The sequence below is a fragment of the Mesocricetus auratus genome, unplaced genomic scaffold (assembly GCF_017639785.1).
Source record: "Mesocricetus auratus isolate SY011 unplaced genomic scaffold, BCM_Maur_2.0 Super-Scaffold_100041, whole genome shotgun sequence".
Classification (NCBI taxonomy): domain Eukaryota; kingdom Metazoa; phylum Chordata; class Mammalia; order Rodentia; family Cricetidae; genus Mesocricetus; species Mesocricetus auratus.
In genome coordinates, this window is record NW_024429218.1 from 1,017,183 (window position 1) to 1,033,216 (window position 16,034).

Here is a 16,034-nt window from a genome sequence, read left to right on the forward strand (position 1 = left end):
AAGTATATTCTTTTTTATGTGGATGAAATGTTATATAGATGTCTGTTGATCCCAGTTGGGTCATTACTTTTATTAGACCCCTTGCTTCTTTGTTGAGTTTCTGTCTGGCATTCCTGTCTAGTGGTGAGAGTGGTGTGTTGAAATCTCCCACTATAAGTATGTGGGGCTTTATATGTGATTTAAGTTTTAGTAATGTTTCTTTTACAAATGTGGATGCCTTTGTATTTGGGGCATAGATGTTCAGGATAGACACTTCATCTTGGTGGATTTCGCCTGTGATGAATATGTAATGACCTCCTTCATCTCTTTTGATTGATTTTATTTTAAAGTCTAATTTGTTAGATATTAGGATTGCTACCCCTCCTTGTTTCTTGGAACCATTTGATTGTAAAACTTTTTCACAACCTTTAACTCTCAGGTAATATCTGTCTTTGAGGGTGATGTGTGTTTCTTGTATGCAGCAGAAGGAAGGGATCTGTCTTCAAATCCATTCTGCTAGCCTGTGTCTTTTTATGGGTGAGTTAAGGCCATTAATGTTGAGGGATATTAATGACCATTGATTGCTCATTCTTCTTCGATTTGCAATGGTTGTTGTTGTTGGAATTTTATGTGGAATTTCACCCCTTTGTTCTTTTGGCTGTTGTTAGAGAGGGATTCTCTAATGCCTATGTTTTTGTGGTTATAATTAACTTCCTTGGGTTGGAGTTTTCCTTCCAAAACTTTCTGTAGGGCTGGGTTAGTGGATACGTATTTCTTAAATCTAGTTTTGTCATGGAATATCTTGTTTTCCCCATTTATAGTGATTGAGAGCTTTGCCGGGTATAGTAGTCTGGGCTGTCATCCATGGTTTCTTAGTGTAGGTAGAATATCTATCCAGGACCTTCTGGCTTTCAAAGTTTCCATGGAGAAGTCAGGTGTAATTCTAATAGGTCTGCCTTTATATGTTGCTTGGCCTTTTTCCTTAACTGCTCTTAATATTCTTTCTTTATTCTGTATATTCAGGGTCTTGATTATTATGTGGTGAGGGGACTTTTTTGTGGTCCACACTATTTGGTGTTCTGTAAGCTTCTTGTACCTTCATTGGCATGTCTTTCTTAGGGTTGGGAAAGTTTTCTTCTATGATTTTGTTGAATATGTTTTCTGCCCCTTTGAGTTGGTTTTCTTCTCCTTCTTCTATACCTATTATTCTTAAGTTTGGTCTTTTCATGGTGTCCCATATTTCCTGGATGTTTTGTGTTAAGGATTTGTTGGACTTAAGGTTTTCTTTGGTTGATGAATCTATTTCTTCTAGTGTATCTTCAACACTTGAGATTCTCTGTTCCATCTCTTCTATTCTGTTGGTAATGCTTGTATCGGTAGTACCTGACCATTTGCCCTGCTTTTCTATTTCCTGCCTTTCTTCAGATTGTGTTTTTTTTTTTTATTTGTCTCTATTTCAGTTTTCAACCCTTGCAGTGTTTGCATTGCTTCTTGCAATTTTCAGTTTATCTTTTCATCCATTTGTTCCCTTTTATGAATTTTTTGGTTTGTTCTGTCTTCCATTTCTTGCTTTTTTTGGTTTGCTTTTTCTTCCATTTCTTGCATTTTTTGGTATGTTTCTTCTTCCATTTCTTGCCTTTTTTGGTTTGTTTCTTCTTCCATTTCTTTCATTTTTGCTTTCTTTTTTCTTCCATTTCTTGCATTTTTTGCTTTGTTTCTTCTTTCATTTCCTGCCTTTTTTGGTATGTTTCTTCTTCCATTTCCTGCCTTTTTTGGTTTGTTTTTTTTCTTCCATTTCTTGAATTATTTAGTTTGTTTTTCTTCCATTTCTTGCATTTTTGGGTTGTTTTTTCTTCCATTTGTTTGAGGGATTTTCCTATATTCTCTTTTAGGGCCTCTATCATTTTCATGAAAGTGGTTTTAAGGTCATTCTCTTCTTCTTTGGTTGCATTGGAATGTTGGAGTCTTACTGGTGTGGAGTCTCTAGAATCTGGTGGTGTCATATTTGTTTTTCTGTTGCTGAGTGTGTTTTTTTATTGTGTCTTTCCCATCTCTTCTTCTAGTGGGTGCAGAAAGAGCCCCTTTCTGGTCTGGCGGTTATTGAACCAGAGTTCCCTTTTGGTGGGTGCTAGCAAGTCCAATAATCTGGTAGTTCATCTATTCCTTGTCCTCGTTCTGGTCCCATGGGTGGAGAAGAAGACCAGGAATCTGGGGTGCTTAGCCTCCCACCTGGTCCCCTGGACCCTTTGCTGGATCCTGTTGTACCTGATCCCACCGGAACAGCTGCTCCCCTGGTCTCCCTGGCTCCTCTGGTTTCCTGGTCTCGTTGGTGGGAGAGAAGTCCTGGAGTCTGGGGTGTTTGGCTCCTGCCGGGATTGGAAGCTCTGTGCAGTTCCCAGGCGATCCCCAGGCACTGGAACAGAGGCTCAGAAGCAGGGCCTGTTGTACCTGATCCTGCTGGAACAGCTGTTCCCCTGGTCTCCCTGGGTCAGCTAGTTTCCTGGTCTCATTGGTGGGAGAGAAAACCTGGAATATGGGGTGCTTGGCTCCCGCTGGGATTGGAAGCTCTGTGCAGTTCCCAGGCGATCTCCAGGCACTGGAACACAGGCCCAGAAGCAGGGCATGTTGTACCTGATCCCGCCACCGGAACAGCTGCTCCCCTGGTCTCGCTGGCTCCTCTGGTTTCCTCTCTCCCTGGCTCCTATGGTTTCCTCGAGGTGGTTTTCTTCACCTTCTCCTATTATTCTTAGGTTTGGTCTTTTCATGGTATCCCATATTTCCTGGATGTTTTGTTTTAGGGATTTGTTGGTCTTAAGATTTTCTTTGGTTGATGAATCAATTTCTCCTTGTATATCTTCAACACCTGAGATTCTCTCTTCCTTTTCTTGTATTCTGTTGGTTATGCTTGTATCTGTAGTACCCGATTTTTTGCCCAGGTTTTCTATTTCCAGCCTTCCTTCAGATTGTGGTTTTTTTATTGTCTCTATTTCAGTTTTCAACCCTTGCACTATTTGAATTATTTTTTTGCAATTTTTACTTTCTCTTTTCATCAATTTGTTGCATTTAAAAAATTTTTTTTGGTTTGTTTTTTTCTTCCATTTCTTTGAGGGATTTTTCCTATATCCTCTTTTAGGGCCTCCATCATTTTCATGAAGGTGGTTTTAAGTTCATTCCCTTCTGCTTCATTTGCATTGGAATGGTGGAGTCTTGCTGGTGTGGAGTCTCTAGAAACTGGTGGTGTTATATTTGTTTTTCTGTTGCTGAGTGTGTTTTTTTATTGTGTTTTTCCCATCTCTTCTTCTAGTGGGTGCAGAAAGAGGCCCTTACTGGTCTGGTGTTTAGGTGACCAGAGTTCCCTTTCGGTGGTTTCAAGCAAGTCCAATACTCTGGTAGTTCTTCTCTTCCTGGTTCTAGTACTGGTCCCATGGTTGGAGAAGATTCCCAGGAATCTGGGGTGTTTGGTCTCCTACCTGGTCCCCTGGTCCCTTTGGTGGAAGAGTAGACCTGAGATCTGGGGTGCATGGCTCCCGCCAGGATGGGTAGCTTTGTTGCAGTCCCCAGGCAATCCCCAGGCACTGGAAGGCAGGCTCGGATGCAAGGCCTGGGTTACCTGGTCCCTCTGGTCCCACTGGTCCCTCTGGCCCCCTGGTCCTGTTGGTGGAAGAGAAGACCTGTTATCTGGAGTGCTTAGCTCCTGCCAGGATGGGAGGCTCTGTGGCAGTCAGTAGGAAGTCCCTCAGCATTGGAAGACAGGCCTGGATGCAGGGCCTGGTTTACCTGGTCCTGCTGGTCTCACTGGTCCTGCTGGTCCTCTATCATTTACATCAAGTTGTTTTTCAGGTTTTTCTCATCTGCTTCTTCTGCAATGTTCAGGTCATGTGGGTGCAGATTCTCTGGTTTCTGATGGTGTCATATTGGTTTTTTTGTTGGTGGGTGGGTTTTCATATTGTCTCCTTCCCATCATTTCTTCCTGTGGGTGCAGAAGCAGTCTCTTCCTCCCTTGGTGGGTATGTGACCATTGTTCCTTTTCAGTAGGTGTGAGGAGGTATAATACTCTGGTAGTTTTCCTCTTGCATGAATGGAGGCCGTCCTAGTATTGGGACCTTGGCAAACTCTGGGTAGGCTGGACCCTCACCTTGCCTGTCTGGTGGGTGTGGAATAGGACTTGGAAGCTGGCAGTCTCTGGACGGTTTGAATCCAGTTGGGCTGGGATCTGGATTTGCTATGCATGGACCTCAGATCTTCTGTTGTTCTGCTCAGGCCACCAGAATTTAGGCTTGCCTCACCTCGCCTTTCCCATGGGTGGAGAGTGGGACTTGGAAGCTAGCAGTTTCTGGGCGGGTTGAATCCTGTTGGGCTGGGATCTGGATCTGCTGTGCATGGACCTCGGGTCTCAGGGGTTCTGCCTTCACTGAGGAGATTTTTCCCCACCTTTCTGAGCAACTGCCATGTTGATTGCCACAGTAGATGTTCAAGCTGTTACTGCCACTGGCAATGGAGGAGTGTTTCCTTGTTCCATATCCTTGCCGGAATGAGCTGTCACTTGTCTTATTGATCTTAGTCATTCTGACAGATATAAGATGGAGTCTCAAAGTAGTTTTGATTTGCATTTCCCTGATAGCTAAGGATGTTGAACAATTCCTTGGGTGTTTCTAGCTATTTGAGATTCTGTTGAGATTCTCTGTTTAGATCTGTTCTCCATTTTTATATTGGATAGTTTTGTTTTTTGATATCTAACTTCTTATATTGATGTATTTTGGATATTAGTCCTCTATTAGAAACAAAGTTAGTAAAAATCTTTCCCATTCTGTAGGCTTCCACTTTGTCTGATTGACAGTGTCCTTTGTCTTATAGGAGTTTTTCAGCTTTCACACTGTCTCATTTAACAATTGTTGATCTCAGTGCCTGTACTCTGTGTTCCAATCGGAAACTCATTTCCCATGCCAATGGCTTTCAAGGTTATTCCTCACTTTCTCTTCTGTCAGGTTCAGTATCTATTTTTATGTTGACTTATTTGGACTTGAATTTTGTTCAAGGTGATAAACATGGATCTGTTTGCCTTCTTCTGCATGCACAGTTTAACCAGCACTATTTGTTGAAAATGCTGCATTTTTTCAATGTGTATTTCTGCTTTCTTAACAAAAAATCAAGCATCCACATGTCAATTTATAGCTGCATGTTCCACTCCATTCCATCGAACAGTGTGTCTGCTTTTATGCCAATACCATGTGTATTTTATAACTATGGCTCTATAGTACAACTTGATATCAGGAAAGGTAGGATAACCAACAATTCTTATGTTGTTTGGGCTTGTTTTAGCTATCCTGAGATTTTTGTTTTAACATATGAAGTTGAGAATTGTCTTTTCAGGTCTGGGAAGAATTGTTTTGGAGTTCTGATGGGGATTGCATTGAATCCTAATGATCCAAAACAATGGGAGATTTTTTTCATCTTCTGATATCTTCTTCAATTCCTTTCTTCAAATACTTGAAGTTTTTACATACAAGTCTCTCACTTTCTTGGTTAGAGTTGCCCAAAATATTTGATATTATTTGAGCCTCTTGTGAAAGGTGCTGGTTCCCTGATTTTATCCTTAGTCTGTTTGTCATTTGTATATAGGAGAGCTACTGTTTTTTGTTTTTAGTTACTCTTCTCCTTTTTTGATTTAACATAATTTCTTTATTGAATCGTTGGGAATTTCACATCATGCCTCCTAAATCTGATCATCTCTTAGTTCCTCTACATCCTATCCTACTACTTCAGTGGCCCCCCAAACAAAAATTTTAAAAATGACCAAAACATAAGACGCAAACAAACAAAAATAGTAGAACAACACCACAAAAAAACCAACAAACCAGACTAAACCAAAACAACAACAACAAAAATCTTTCAGCTCCTCCATCTTTCCTGCCTCTTCAACACCTCTTCATTCATCTTTGTAGCATTGGGAAATGAAGCTTGTCACATACTATGCCTTTTTTTTCCAATAAGCTTTACTAGCAAATGTTCATTGCAATGAGTCATTGGTCTGGTTCAGGCCTCTGGTTTCTGGTCTACCATCATCTCTGGATCATCACCAAAACTCCTCTCAAATATCCCACAGCTTCACCAAGTCAATGAGATCCTGTAGTTATCATTCCATAGGACCAGTCCCTTTACAAGCTCCAGGAGGTTCTAGATGGGGTAGATGTTAGAATGGGACATCTCCAGGCCCAGTTGTGGGTCTGGGTGCACTTGAGTTAATCTTCTATCCAGTCATTTTGCTGAAAATATTTATTGATTGAGTGAATTTTCTAGTGGAACTTTTAGGGTCATTTATGTATAGTATCATATCATCTGCAAATAATAATACTTTGTTTTCTTCATTTCTGATTTATATATCATTGATCTCCTTCAGATGCCTCATTGCCACCACTTCAGCCCAAGTAAAACACAAAGAAACTATATTCATTATAAAGCTGTTGGTCATTGGCTTCTTATTGCTAGCTCTGTTTTAACTATTAACCCATAATTACTAATCTATGTATTTCCATGCCGTCTTGGCTTACCGGGAATGGCAAACCTGCAACCCCTTTGTCTGCTACGTCTCCACAGAGAAGAGAAGGGAAGAGAAGAGAAGAGAGAGAGAGAAGAGAAGAGAAGAGAAGAGAAGAGAAGAGCGTGATTTCCTGATTGTCCCTGCTTATATTATGTTACTGCACTCCCAATGGCTTGATCACCCTGCTTTCTTTCTTTCTTTTTTCTTTTTTTTTGGGGGGGGCTTGAACATTTGTATTTGTTTTTGCTTGTTTTCCATTATATTTTATTACTTTTTTTTAGAAAAAAAGCTTACTTCACATGTCAATCCCAGTTCCCTCGCCCTCCTCTCCTCCCACCCCCCATCATTCCCCCCAGCCTCCCACCCTATCCCTACTCCCTTTCACATAGGGGATATCCAAAGTCTGCCATTTCATTCAGGGCAGGGTCCAGGCCCTCCCCAAGAGTCCAGGCTGAGAGAGCATCCCTCTTTGTGGTATGGGCACACAAAATCAATTTGTATGCTAGGGATAAGTACTGATCTACTGCCAGGGCCCCATAGGTTGTCCAGGCCTCCTCACTGACACCCACATTCAGGGAGTGTGGATCAGTCCCATGCTGGTCTCCCAGCTATCTGTCTGGGGTCCAAGAACTCCCCCTTGTTCAGGTCAGCTGTCTCTGCTGGTTTCACCAGCCCATTCTTTACCTCTTTGCTCATCATTCCTCTTTCTCTGTCACTGAGATTCAGGGGTTCAATTCAGTGTTTAGCTGTGGGTGTTTGCCTCTGCTTCCATCAGTCACTGGATGAAGGTTCTAGGATGGCATAAGGTAGTTGTCAAACTCATTATCAGGGATGGGCATTTAAGGTAGTCTCTCCACTATTGCTTAGTTGGCCCATTAGTGTCATCCTTGTGGATTGCTAGAGATCTCACTGATGCCAGATGTCTCTTGAAACCTATAATGACTCCCTCTATTATGGTATTTCTCATTCTGTTCTCCCCTATTCTTCCCCCAACTCAACCTTCTTGCTCCCCCATGACCTCTTCTCTCCTCCTCTTCTCCCCCTCCCTTTTTCCAGTTCCCACTTCCCTCCCACCCTGTTCCCAATCTGTTCAGGAGATCTTTCCTCATTCTTCTTCTCTGGGGTACCGTGCATATCTCTCTTAGGTTCTTTCCTGTTCCCCAGACTCTCTGTCAGTGGAGTTGTAGGCTGACAGTCCCCTGATCCATGTCTACAATCCATATATGAGTGAGTATATACCATGCTTGTCTTTTTGTGACTGGGTTACCTCTCTCAGGATGGTTTCTTCTGTCCATTTGTCTGCAAATTTCAAGATTCCATTGTATTTTTTTAATGCTGAATAGTACTCCATTGTGTAAATGTACCACATTTTCTCTATCCACTCTTCAGTTGAGAGGCATCTAGGTTGCTTCCAGTTTCTGTCTATTACAAATAATGCTGCTATGAACATAGTAGAACAGACATCCTTGTTGTATGAATTTGCATCTTTTGGATATATGCCTAAGAATTCACTCTGCTTTCTTATAGAACCCAGGCATAACATTACCCACAATGGGCTATGATTTTTCTCTTTCAGCTATTAATTTAAAAATTCACTTTTGTACAGTCATATCTTATGGAAACATTTTTTAAATTGAGTTTCCCTCCTCCCAGACAACTATAGGTTGTGCTAACATAAAACTACCCAGCACATATGGAAATACAAAGAATATCACATGACCAAAACAAACTGAAGAAAGAAAAACATAACTGAAAAAAAATCCATGTTTCCTATTATGTCACAAAGGTCTAATAAGACATTCCTTGTTTTAATCTTATCTTCTTAGAGTTAGAACAGAAATGATCCAAAAAACAGATGCGTTGACCAGTTGTGGATGTCTGTGTTAACAGCTATGTACTGCAGAAAAAATGAAGTTTCCATGATGAGGTCTGAGAGATTCACTAATCTATGTATATGGTGAGAAGTCATTAGAAGTTGGTTAATGCTACATTCCATTAGCAGAGTTATAGTAGTAGATTCTCCCCTAGAGCCTATGATCTCTGTGTAGCCACTGGTTCTCGATCTCCATAACTGTGCTAGGTGTGGGTTCCATCTGTGGAGTGGGCCTTACATCCAGTGAGAAATTTAAGTACTTTAGTTACTCCCATGGCATTGCGTCACGACTGAATCATGGTCATGTCTCTCAGGTGGGTAGGTTACTATTGTAGCTGACAGGTTTTACAGCTAGTGGAGACTGATGATGTTTCTCCCTATCCTCTGCTAGTGTGCATAGAACCTTCCAGCACTGTGTCAGGGGATGTTCCATCACTCACATAATCCACCTAAATTGTCTACACAATAATATAGGAAAGAATTTAAATCTAGATATACTGCAGTTTAGGTAAACGTATGCTTCAGATGAATGCTATTAATTATGAATGTTTTTATTCATGAATAATTTAAAACATGGCACTGGACCAAACACATTCATCTTCCTTCAGTACAAACTTTGCTCTTATCTTTCAGTACTGAGCCATTCCATCAAAAAATGAATCTTTATAACCTAAGTAGGTATATTTTTATAATCATATTCACTATGTAATAGTTTCAAAATGGTTACTGAGATACCATGTCTAAGCCCAAGGAGAGAAGGGGGGTGAGGTAGCTCTAGCAATCTGTCCCTTTAATTAGCACCTCTCCACCATGGTCACATCTTCCTCAGAGGTGCAGCCTCTTCTGCTATCTCCCTCTCTCAGCCTCTGTATTTTCCTTCTCAGACCATTCAAATTGGCCTGGGACAAAAAGGTATGGCTTGAAATGATCCTCTACCAACAGAGCAGAGTTCTACACTCCAAGCTTTGCCCATACACTGAGGGTTTGCTGGTGATGTCCCAGAGTCCTCCCATTTCTATCCTACAGTGAATTTGGTGTCCCCCATGATAGTAGAGGTATGAAACACACATACTACTCTCTGGAGGATGTCTTCCTGGGATGTCATTGCATCTCCCCTGTTGTCATCTGACTACTACATTGAATGAAGATTCCCATGATGACCCCAATACTATGCTTGCTCTTCAAGTATTCTCAGTTCCCTGTGAAATGTGCACTTCACCATTTGCTTTTCATCTAAGCAGCTCATTCTGGGTCAACGGGAAAAGTGCCATTGGATAGCCTGCTTCTACTTTGCTGCTCTGACCTAATTAGATATTATATAAGTTAATAAAATGTGCATGTAAAAGGAAATAGAGCAGTATTGTCATAAAAACCAAGTTAAATTAGTTGGAAAACTCAAAAGATTAAATTATTTAAAAGGGGTAGTCAAAATCTGGGGGTGTGAATTAGTGGTCCTGCCTAGCATGTGCAAAGCCCTGGGTTCTCTTTCCACGCTGAAGCAAAAAGCTTTCAGTGTTCAGTCAGTTGTCTGGTATTTATACTAAGTGGTTGGGAGACAAGAGTAAAATCTTTCCTTAGATGGCATCACATGTAGCTGCATTCTGATCTTCCCTGAAAGGGTTTGGATGTAGGGATGAAACATATAAGCTTTTAGTTTTATGTGTGAAGATGGAGGTATCCAATTTGCAGGCTAAGACTGGAAACCAAGTGTGGGCTCCATGGCAAAAGGTAGATTAATGGGCTGTAATGTGTTAGTTGAAATAAAATCTTAAAGGTGTTCATTTCCCGTTCAGAGATTTCTCATTAATTGTCTTTTCCCCTCCTTTTCTAGCCATCCTGCGTAAATATGATTCTATAGCAGCTGACAGTACTGACCACCAGACCACCAGTGCCTTTCCTCCTGACTCAGAACAGTGAAGGTACTGAGTGGACCCTATCTTTCTTACAAAGCTCCTTCCTTCCTGCTCTGGGCCCCTCCTTCCAACACTGTCATTCCTCCTTAGAATTTAGTAAATTCCTAGCCTTCTGTTGGTGTTTTGGGATCCCCAATCTGTCTCTGTGGCTGAGCAAAGGGAAATTGGAAGTCCAGTTCATGAGATGGGTGGAGGAAAGATTTAAGCATCTTTTCTGGGTTCCTGCTTAGCCCTGCATCCTGCTGTTTGTCTACCATAGACTGGAGCACTGAGAAACATCACCCATTTTGCTCTGTGAGACTGATATTGCACAATGTCTTCCTTAAGGCTTCCTAGCAGATTCTGGTTTTCACACTAACATTTTTATCTTAGTATTTTTATTTTTTTAAGAATTTCATACATGGGTACTATAGTTTCATCACTTTAACACCTCCCATGCTCCCTTCCAACTTCTCCTGTATACTGTACCCCTCTCAAATTCAATATAACTCTTCTTTAATATGCATCCATATGTGTATATATAGGAATATATGTATATGATATATGTATGTATAGTACACACATACTGAGTCTAGTTAGTGTGTTGGTCTTGTGTACATATGTTTAGTACTATGTGCTTTGGATTATCCAACCTTTCAAGGAATTCATCCCTGGAGAGTCCAAATTCTCCCCAGTAGACAGTATCTCTTCATCTTGGATGGGGCATATTGAGATTTTCCCAACTTGTGTTAACAGGACTACTGGATTTGTCATCATCCACATTTCTTTAAATTCCATATTGTTGTCTGCATGCCTTTATTCCCCACAGAGACATTTCTTATGAGATGTGAATGTGCCTTGCTCAGAGATGACATTTGAGTCTCTGGATATTATGACCTAAGCAATGGGAACAGGGAAAGAGATTGGCTCTACTACCTACCTACTGTGTCTCCACCTATTACCTATCAACCTAACCATTCATTCATCATTCCCTCTACCTGCTGTAAAATGTTATGCCTGGCACATAGTGAATGTTTGAAAATACATGTTGTTATGATCAGCACTATAATCCAGGTGATAAATTGATCCAGTCTTGAGAGGCTTTTGTTCTTTAGATAATCCCTACTTCTAATAACTTCTTGCACTTTAATTTATATTTTTCCTAATCTAATCCCTAATTTCAGGTCTGTTCATGACTCTAATTTCTATAAATTGCCATTTCTTCTAACTTTAAGAGAGTTCCCTTCCATGCACCAAATTTCGGAGAGAATTATGATAAATGTGCCACTTTTCTCACCTTCCATTCATGTGCCCTATAGTCAAACAAGAAACTAGAAAAGAAACTCTACTTTAAAACCCTTATAACACAGAAAGTCACATTCTTGCCCAGTCTTGAGAACTAACAGTGATACCTATCTGAGGTGAACATAGAACCATGGTTAAGCATGGTAAGGGGGATCACTAACAGTAGGAATTTGAGGCAACCATCTATTCCATCATTCTACATTCTTCTCTGATAGGCAGAATCCCCAGCTTCTTCTTGGTTCACCAAGGTTACTTTTCCAGTCTGTTTCTCAGCTGGAACTATTTTGTTTTGCCACAGTGACATTTTTTTTGTCATAAGGTTTGTGAGCCTCAGAGATTAGAGCTACCTTGTGTCTTATGTTTGTATGGTATCTGCTGCCAGAACTATCCTTCACAAATCTAATGGTTATTGAGCATTCTCTAGATTCCTGGGAGCAAGAAGCACCAGTAATAAATTTTAAACCATCAAAGACATTAGGGGCAAAGGGGCTGAAGGGGCACTGTGTCCTGTGCCTGGTGACTTAGGTTGGCTGGTAGTTCTTGCATTCCCTGATTCTTCCCACTGACCCATGTTTGGTTCTCATTTCTCTTTGGTCTATCTTACTCCCCATCTCTTACCCATCACTTCACACTCTAGTAGTGATTAATTACTCTTACATTTCATTTTGGTCTTGTTGTTTCTTGCCTTTGGGTATCTCCATTGTCCAGTATTCTCATTTCCCTCCTTTTCAGTCCATTTCCAATCTCCTTTGTCTGAAAACTCCAATTTATCCTTCAAATTTCAATTTAGACTTTTGTTAGAAACCTGCCTCTGGTCCCCAAAGACTGACATGCCTATGTACATGTCCTCCTTTGTTAAAAGAAACTTCCACAGCATCACCTACTTATTCATTGCCATCATTTTTGGTCTATCATCTTGATAATAATTTCCATGAAATTGGGAACTACCTTAACTTATATTTCCTTTGTATATTATACAAGCACAGAAAAGTTTTAAGCAGTAAAGTGAGTGGATGAATAAGAAACTACAAATAAATCTATTAAAGGTTCCTACTGGTCACCTATTCCAATTCAGATACAATGCAGCAGCTAGCTTTGCAAAACGACTGCCTAGGGGAATAATTCTTAATCTATGCAGAGGGCACCTTTTGGATTTAGCAAAGTCATTTATCCAGGAAGACATAGTGTGTGGGGATATTTGCTCATCTAAATAAGGGGATCCATGACATAAGTGAAAGCCAGAGCAGTGACTGATATAACTCCATAGTGAGAGAAGAGAGAGAGAGAAACAGACCTCATCACTACAAGGGTATTGAGCTTCAAGGTATCAAGTTTTAGGAAATTAAGAAATCTAATCAGCTTGGTGTATGAAGAGGGAATCTGAATTCCTGGGTGTGGAAGAAAACTGAAGTATCCTGAGGGAGAGCCTAATTGAACACTGCTGATTACAATTCCTCTTAAAAAGAAAATGAAAGGACCACTGAACATCTGTTGTGGCGCCATGAAAGATGCTCAAGGATGCAGAATACAAGTACAAGAAATTCTTGTCTGCAGAGTCTGGTTGTTCTTCGTGGGGCAAAGCTTCTGGGGATTGGAGCCTGGTGATAAAAAAGCAGTGACTTAGGGTTGTGTTAGCCAGTGAACAACATAGGAGAGTTAAAAATTTAACAGGCATGGATTGGAAGAGGGGCAATGCTCCCTGTGCAGTCAAAATTTAAATGACCCAAGTACCTGGAAGCCTTTTCAGGTTGCTTGGCCACCAATGAGATTTGCCATTGAGTTCAACCCCTGATGGGAGGCACCGTGCCTGATACCAGCTTCACAAGGTCTTCAGGTCCTACAGACACCCAAAAGTCCTTTAGACCCCTTGCATATAGACTCGGTTTTCTTGGTAACTAAGTCCAAATTGCCTTTTCCTGTTTGAAGTTCACCTCCATCAAAAATCAGAATGATAAGTCAGGATCCTTAGCTGTGGACCTCTGTATCTTCTTCCATCAGCTCCTGGGTGAAGGCTCTATGATAGCATTTAAGGAAGTTATCAATCTCATTATACGCGAAGAGCATTTAAGGTAGCCTCTACACTGTTGCTTAATTTCTTAGTTGGAGTCATCCTTGTGAATTTCCGGGATATTCCCTAGTGCAGGGTTTCTCTTTAACCCCATAATGACTAACTCTATCAAGGTATCTCTTTCCTTGCTCATCCTCTCTGTCCTTCCCCCAACTCTGATACCTCATGTTAACCTCCCACTTCCCTTCTCCCCTCCCCTCTCTTATATCTCCCTTGCCCCTCCCCCATGCTCCCAATTTATTCAGGAGATCTTATCCATTTCCCCTTCTTGGGGGGAGCATGTTTGTTTTTCTCAGGGTCCTCCTTGTTTCCTTGCATCTTTGGGGTTATTCATTATAGGCTGGTTATTCTTTGATTTATGTATAATACCTATATATGAGTGAGTACATATCATGTTTGTCTCTCTGTGACTGGGTTACCTCACTCAGTATGGTTTCTTCTAGTTCCATCCATTTGTCTAAGAATCTCAAGATGCCACTGTTTTTGTTGGTGGTGGTGGTGTGTTTTTTTTTTAACCTGTAAGTAGTACTTCATTGTGTTTATTAGCACATTTTCTTTATCCATTCTCTCATTTAGGGGCAATTAGGTTGCTTCCAGGTTCTGGGTATTACAAATAATGCTGCTATGAACATAGATAATAGATGTTCTTATGGTATGAGTGTCCATCCTTAGGGTATATGCCCAAGATTATTATTGCTAGGTCTTGAGGTAGACTGATTCCTAGTTTTCTGAGAAATTGCCATACTGATTTCCAAAGCAGCTGTACAAGTTTGCATTCCCACCAGCAATGGGAGAGTATTCCTCTTACTCCATATCCTCTCCAGCATAAGCTTTCACTGGTGTTTTTTATCTTAGCCATTTTGTCAGGTGTAAGAAGGTATCTGAGAGATGTTTAGATTTGCTTTTCTCTGATTACTAAGGATATTGAGCAATTCCATAAGTGCTTTTCAGCTATTTGAGATTCCTCTGTTGAGAATTCTCTATTTAGTTCTGTAGACCACTTTTTAATTGGATCCTTTGGTGTTTTGGAGACTTGCTTCTTGAGTTCTTTGTATATTTTAGAGATCATCCTTCTGTCAGATGTGGGGTTGGTGAAGATCTTTTTCCATTCTGTAGGCTGACATTTTGTCTAGTTAACTGTGTCATTTGCCTAACGAAGCCTTCTCAGATTCTGGAGGTCCCATTTATTAATTGTTCATCTCAGTGTCTGTGCTACTTATATGTTCAGGAAGTGGTCTTCTTTGCTAATGCATTCAAGGCTAGTTCCCACTTTCTCTTCTAAGAGGTTCAATGTTACTGGATTTCTGTTGAGGTCTTTGATCCATTAGGATTGTTTTTGCATGGTGATAAATATGGATCTATCTGCAATATTCTACATGTCAGTTTCCAGTTCTGCCAGCACAATTTGTTGAAGATGCTTTCTATTTTCCATTGTACAATTTTAGTTTATCTGTCAAAAATTAGGTGTTCATAGGACTGTGGATTAATATCAGGGTCTTTGATTTGATTACATTTGTCCACCTGTCTGATTTTGTGCCAAGACCAATCTGGGCTTTTTGTTTTTCTGCAAAAGTTGAGTATTGTTCTTTCAAGGTCTGTGAAGAATTGTTGGGGATTGTAATGGGGATTGCATTGAATTTCTACATTATTTTTGGTAAGACTACCATTAATCCTACCTATACAAGAGCATAGGAGATCTTTCCATATTCTGATATATTTTTTAATTTCTTTCTTTAAAGATTTAAAGTTCTCATCATACAGGCATTTTGCTTATTTGGTTAGAATTACCCCCAAGATATTTTATGCTATTTGTGGCTCTTGGAAGAGTGATGTTTCTCTGATTTCTTTCTCAGCCTGTTTATCTTCCATATATAGGAAGGCCTTTGATTTTTGAATTAATCTTGTATCCTGGCACTTTACTGAAGGTGTTTATCAGCTGTAGGAGTTCCCTGAGAGAATTTTTTGAGTTAGTTATACTATATCATCTGCAAATAGTGAAAATTTGACTTCTTCCTTTACAATTTGTATCTCTTCAATTGTTGTCTTCTTGCTGTAGCTAGAACTTCAAGAACAATATTGAAGAAATAGGAGAATAGCCTTGTCTTGTTCCTGATTTTAGTGAAATCACTTTGAGTTTCTCTCCATTTAGTTTAAATTGACTGTAGGCTTGTTGTATATTGCCTTTATTATGTTTAGGCATGTTCCTGTTGTCCCTGATCTCTCCAAGACCTTGATCATAAAGAGGTGTTAGACTGTATCAATTAATGAGATGATCATCAAGTTTTTATTCTCAGTTTGCTTATATAGTGGATTATGTTGACAGATTTTCATATGTTGAAGCATCCCTACATCTCTGGCTTGAAGTCTACTTCATCAAGT